The 7,087-nt window shown below is 27.7% G+C and overlaps 1 long non-coding RNA gene across 2 annotated transcripts; it reads left to right on the forward strand.

The window, feature by feature from the left end:
- Window positions 1-4,285: 4,285 nt before the first annotated feature.
- On the forward strand, window positions 4,286-6,588 carry LOC139873347 (uncharacterized). 2 transcript variants are annotated; one of them, XR_011767317.1, is made up of 6 exons: window positions 4,286-4,443; window positions 4,569-4,678; window positions 4,962-5,036; window positions 5,143-5,172; window positions 5,272-5,721; window positions 6,536-6,588. It is a non-coding gene; the product is annotated as an uncharacterized lncRNA (long non-coding RNA). The 2 variants fall into 2 exon arrangements; XR_011767316.1 differs by lacking the exon at window positions 6,536-6,588 and having other exon boundaries at window positions 5,272-5,983.
- The last annotated feature ends 499 nt before the right edge of the window (window positions 6,589-7,087 follow it).

Raw genomic sequence — 7,087 nt, forward strand, 5'->3', positions numbered from 1 at the left:
ATAAAGAAATAAAGCAGATTCTGCATTTAATTAGATGGATTCTAATCTCCTTAACTACCAAGTCTTATTTCAAAAAATTTCTTTAAATCCCTTGAATTCCGAAAATCAACCGTGACTACGTCACCGGTTAAGACGAACATTCATTTACTCATTTTCACTCTTTTGTGATAGCTTCACTCGTACGCTTCGCGTAATCGAATTGTTCTATCCATATTTCTCAATAATGATAAAACCCTATGTATCGACTCATATTCGTCATGAAAACATTTTTATTGTTAGCCATGACGACCTCGATCAAATTTTGGGACGAAATTTCTTTAACGGGTAGGTACTGTGACGACCCGGAAATTTCTGACCAAATTTAAACCTAAACTATATAAGTGATCCCGACACGATAAGCAAAGTCTGTAATGTTGAGTCTCAAAATTTAGGAACTATTTTAATAAGATCATTTGACCTTTGACTATCTCTGACGATTCACGAACAATTGTGTAAATAAATATGTAAATACATATATAGATATAAATTTAAATATAAGTGTATATATAATATTTTGAATTAATAAAATACACTTAATCAATTGGAATTAAAAATATAAAATAATAATACAAAATAATAAGGTTGTTAAAATGAATATATATGTATATGACTATGATTCCTATATAATTGATGATTATATGTCTATTGTAATATATTAAAACGTATAAAATATTAAATACATGTTATTATATATATAATCAGTGAATAATGTATAAGTGATAAATGATAATATAAATATATTAAATGTAACTATAAGTAAAAATAAAACTTGTTATGACAAATATTATTATTACTACTTTCATTAATATCAATATTAGTAATATTAATAAATTTTAAATACTAAAATTTTAGTAAATGTAATGTTATGATTATCAAAATAAAATACTTAAAATATAAATATTACTATAAGAATGATTGAAATTATTCTTTAGTTATAATTTAGATATTATTAACCATTGTGATTAATACTATTATTATTATTATTATTATTATTATTAATATTATTACTTTTATAAATATAATTTCCATTATTATTAAAATCATTATTAATATTATCATAAAAATAAAAGGAAATTATAAATACAATTCATCATTATTATCATTTTTTTATTAATATTATCATAGTTGTTATTATTATTGTGTATATGATTATTATTATTAGTATTAATATTATTATAAATATATCTAATTATTTATTAATACAAATTTATATAAGAAAATCGGATAAATATATATGGATCACTTTTACATCTCCATCGACTATTTTAAATTGGTACTTCCTGTCTCCAAAAATTGTTTCATATCTTATCGTTCGTACAAATCAGAGTCAGCAAATTCCAAATTCTGTTAATCAATCGACTTCACTTTTATATATATTTTTTTATTTTTCTGTCAAGTTGATTAATACTGTCGAGTTTATTGGATTATATAACAATCAATTTAGTTATGTTAACAGAAGAGTTATGCGTTTTTTTTTCACTCGTCTTTATCAATTATCTATTTCAACTAATGAAATATATGGAATTAAAAAAAAAATCAAGAACACAGGTAGTACCTCTGTTCTTGAACTCGTTTAGTCAAAACCCGATTACGAATTGAATTTGAAAAATGTGTAAATGCAGTCATGTTTAGAATCTTCTTCTCAAGCTATCTGTCAAATTTCATAGTCCAATTCATCGTATAGAGGTTCAATTTTCGAGTCAAAGCTTTTTGAAGCAAAAAGTCAACTATCTTTCATCCATCAAATTCGAATTCTGTGATTTATTTTTGGATAAATTAAGAATTCCTAATGTTTAAAGGATGTATTTAGAACCTAATTCATGTAGAAACTTGGATCTATAACGTTCTTAAAATCAAGATTGAAGATTGAGTTTTTTTTTTATCTCAGCGATATACAGCAGGTCAAATTTTTTTATTTTATTTCGTTTTCTAATAATGCAATCATTAATTATTGATGATTCTAATTATTTCGAAGAACCTAAAAATCATTTTGCAATTTTTTGTTTTGATGGATAATTGTTTTGGTCGAATTATTTTGTGAAGGAGATGAAGAAATAGGAAAGACAGAAACACGAGTAAATATATATATATATATATATATATATATATATATATATATATATATATATATATATATATATATATATATATATATATATATATATATATATATATATATATATATATATATATATATATATATATATATATATAGCGGTTATATATTAGAACAGAAAAACAAGTGTTGGGTCAATGGTTAGGGATGTTTGTGTGTGAGCGGGAGATCGCTGGTTCGAGCCCGGGATGGGACATATTTTTTTTAGAGCCATTTTCTTTGAGGTAGTCACTCATTTATTATTGTTATTATTATTATTATTAGTATTGTTATTATGATTATAATTAATTATTGTTATTATTAAGATAATTGTTATTGTATTAACATTAGAATATTATTATATGTATAATTAATATTATCATTATTATCACTAAGTATTAACAATAAGTATTATTAGTATTATTATCACTATCATAATGCAATTTATTATTATTATCATTAACATTAATATTATTATCATATTTATAGTTATTATTACAAAATATTATTACTAAGTATTATTAAATCTTAGGAAATAGAATCAAAACTAATATTTTTATTGTAAAAATAATATAACTTTTATATTTATTATTAGTATCATTAATATGATTCTTAAAATTTTTATTATTAAACCTATCACATAACCATATTATTAAAGTTATTGTCTTTATTAAAATTAACATTTTTATTTATATTTTTATTATTAATATTACTACTAATACTATCATTATTATTATTATCCTTAGTCGGGTATTATTATAAATATTAATTTTGAAAAGAAAGATAGTTATATAAAAATATATTAAATACAAAACCTAACTATATTAATATTGTTAAAAAATATATAAATTGACATATATATGATATTAATACAAAAATTATATCACTAATAATAATATATATATTTGTTCGATTACGATTATACGTTTTAATATATACACAAATGATATAGGTTCGTGAATCCGAAGCCAACCCTGCATTGTTCAGTTTCGTCATATGTATTTTTACTACAAAATACAGTATTGTGAGTTTCATTTGCTCCCTTTTTAAATGCTTTTGCAATATATATTTTTGAGACTGAGAATACATGCGCTGCTTTTATAAATATTTTACAAAATAGACACAAGTAATCGAAACTACATTCTATGGTTGGATTATCGAATCGAATATGCCCCTTTTTAGCTTGGTAGCCTAAGAATTAGGAAACTGGCCCCTAATTGACGCGAATCCTAAAGGTAGATCTACGGGAACTAACAACCCCCATTCTGAAATTTGGAATGCTTTAGTACTTCGAGTTTATCATGTCCGATGGGTGTCCTGGAATGATGGGGATATTCTATATGCATCTTGTTAAGGTCGGTTACCAGGTGTTCACCATATGAATGATTTTTATCTCTATGCAGTTTGCGACATGCCTGATACGAGATGTGTATTTATGGAATTAAAATCTTGTGGTCTATTAAAATTATGGAAATGATTGATTACGATAAACTAATGAACTCACCAACCTTTTGGTTGACACTTTAAAGCATGTTTATTCTCAGGTATGAAAGAAATTTTCCGCTGTGCATTTGCTCATATTAGAGATATTACTTGGAGTCATTCATGACATATTTCGAAAGACGTTGCATTCGAGTTGTCGAGTTCATCAAGATTATTATTAAGTCAATTATAGTTGGATATATTATGAAATGGTATGCATGCTGTCAACTTTCGATGTAATGAAAGTTTGTCTTTTAAAAACGAATGCAATGTTTGTAAAATGTATCATATAGAGGTCAAATACCTCGCGATGTAACTAAATGTAATGTATTCGTCCAGATGGATTAGGACAGGTCATTAGAGATGTCTCAATCATGAAACTTTTATCTTGCATTCGTAACTTATGTTATTTTTAAATAATGACTTTGTAACGACCTTTGTGTCACGTTATCTTTTGTAAAAGCTATCTTTTATGAATGCAAAACTGGTTTTCAAACAGCATGTAGTATTTGACCGTGTAAAGATCCTGTTGTTGACGAATCGTACACGATGGTTTTGTACGGGGAGTCACACTATTAGAGATTTAACAGTGTATTTGGGTTCATGGGATGTTAGCAAAATGATGATGCCAACATAAAAGCAGTCACTCTAGATGCCTCAATACATCAATTTATGATGATCAATTTATTCGCTACATGATGATGGTTACGATGAATCAATGATCAAGTTCTACGTAGTATATTTGGGCGTTGATGGTTACAATGAATTCGATGATGACGATGATTACGATGATCAATTTATTAGATGATATCAAGATTACACCTATGGTAAGTTTGTATCATATCCATCTCGGATTATTCTCAATTTATTCGTAGTAGTATGACTTGAAATTCCCAGGTGTTGATAAGATTTCAGCATTTTTGTGGATTAGGGTTCATGTTATTATACGCAGGTATTGGATTGTTTGATTATTGGACTGCTTTGGACTGAGTTGGCTAATACCCTTCATTAATGCTATTTAAAACCCTAACACCTTTGCTGTAAGATTACTGTTGAGTGCAGGTATGTAGCAATACTAAACTATGAACGCTTTTCTAAATCAAAACAGTAACACCTTTTTCAAAGTTTTCAATGGGGATGTTTAATAGTACTTTTGATGTTAAAACACATTTGTGAATCATGAGGTGAATCGTGACTAGAGTAGTAGCTCGCTTATGTCAGATAAGCAAACGAGAGCCATGGATTTTAACTCAATTTTCATTTATTTATTTATTTATGATTTGTCATGTATGCTATTACATGTTTGTTGCACATGTTTTGATGAGTTCAATCTCTAATTTTGCAGGAAGTTTGGATCAAAGTCATGCAAGAAGCTGGATACTATAAAGAGTGATCCCTGTTATTGGATGTTTTTGTTAAGGTCTTATTCCCTCATAGTTCTTTTCTTGGGCCACATATTTAATAAAACATAGTTTATAGTTTATGTTTGTTTTCTAATGGTGTTCTTCTAATTAAATTGGTTTCAGATTCTTCATCATCTTGGATTGAAGATGGAGGTTAGTGCATTTTATTAAAAAAAAATTCATCCTTGCTCATTATATTCATATGTTTAATTAAACCGGTTAGTTTTTGTTAATTTGTATTTCGATTTTCAGTTGTTACAAATCAGAATGTTACTCTAAAATAACAAATATTACAACAAATCCATAGTCACCTTAACAGGTTAGTGTTTGTTAATTTGTGTTTCGATTTTCAATTGTTAGAAATCAGATTGTTACCCCCAAATAACAAAGATTATCAGATTACTAGGTTACAAATTCTTATTTTGAGTTCTGATTTTGGATTATGAGTACAAAATAATCAAATTAGGGGTTCCAGAGTAATCAAGATTGAAATGTTCGAATCAATTGGTGGCATTCTATAGTTTCATTGAATACGCTATCTGAAGATAATTTTTGTAATCGTTGAAGAACGAAACGAAACTATTTTATCTGATTAGAAGATCTAAATTAAGGTCTTGATTCAATGTTATCAACTCAATGTTCGCTTATTCTGTGAATGGGAAACTGCTCCATCAATTGTACAGCAACTATAATCTACCATCGGTAAGGTTTCTAATCTTTAAATATTGGAGTATCTCTTACTTACCCTGGTGGTAATCTTGACCAATTTATGTTAATTACATATTATTCAAGTTTTGTGTCTGTTAATATAGAATTTGTTAGCTTTTGTACATTTGTGAAAGAAATTTCAGCCTACAGTTAATTCATAACTTTTTATAAGACTACTTTTTATGACTTCTATATGGTGGGATTGATTAGAGGTGGCAAAAAGGGTGGGTCGTGCACTTTTTTAGTGAATCAAAGCGGGTGAATAATTAGTGTGTCGTAAGTTATTGCAATGATGGTGCCTATCTGATAATAAACATTCTTGGAGTAAAATTAAATAAGAGGGTTTTATGCATCAAGAATAAACTTGGATGACTTATCATTTGCATGACCCATATGACCAATTTGATTTCTAGCTATATGTTTTTGTTATGTGAACCGTTAAACTAAACATAAAGCCCGAAAATGATAATTTATAACTAAGTCGGTAAGTGGGTCAAACTGGCTTTATTTTTTATGTTTAACTTTGCATGGTATCTATCTCAAGAATGATGATTAACATTGTCACCCATTTTAGTAAATGAAGTATTTTCTTGTGATTTTTGGTTTTTTTGAAATTTGTATGTTGTGAGATTGGATTTTATTTGTTGTTGTTGTTGTATGTTGTGTTTGATATAAATAAGGGTTACTTAAGAGATGGTGAGCTTTAGGAAGGAAAGTAAGCTTTTTGTTAGTCTGACGAAATGTGTTGCATTCGTAATTTAGTTATGATCTACGAGGTTTTATGTCTTTTGCGTTCTTTGTATCATAGACTCGGGGATCCCTGAATCATCTCATAAGGATGTACAATAGCATGGATCTAACCACTTATGCACTGTAAGTCCATTTTGTCCTTTAAAGTATCCAAGTTGAATTGCCATATATGCAAAAAACATAGTAGGCCAATAAATTCTAATTCGAAGCATGAATTTAACCTTAGCTTCAAAGGATAAAAAAGACTCAGTTGAATTGCATATATCCAAAGAGCATCTGACCCACTCTCTTGGTGGCAACTGATCAAACATGAATCTCGTGGGGAATTTGCAGACCTTGGTTGACAAGTTTAAATTATGTTTGTCATCATGGTGTGCCTATCTTTTAATCTTGTGTAGATTATTTAACCCTAATTAAATATGTGATGCGTAGTCTTAGCATTTATTTTTTGCCTTTTTTAAAATGCTCCGAGACAATTCTTAATAGCCATGAAGCCATACATATCCTAGATTCTTTTGGGGAGGTAATGAGTTCAAGAGTATGGTTTGGGTCAAGTGGGACATTGTGTTAGCTAGCATGGAGAGGGAGCATTAAGGCATTTAATAGAATG

The sequence above is a fragment of the Rutidosis leptorrhynchoides genome, chromosome 10 (genome assembly GCF_046630445.1).
Source record: "Rutidosis leptorrhynchoides isolate AG116_Rl617_1_P2 chromosome 10, CSIRO_AGI_Rlap_v1, whole genome shotgun sequence".
NCBI lineage: Eukaryota > Viridiplantae > Streptophyta > Magnoliopsida > Asterales > Asteraceae > Rutidosis > Rutidosis leptorrhynchoides.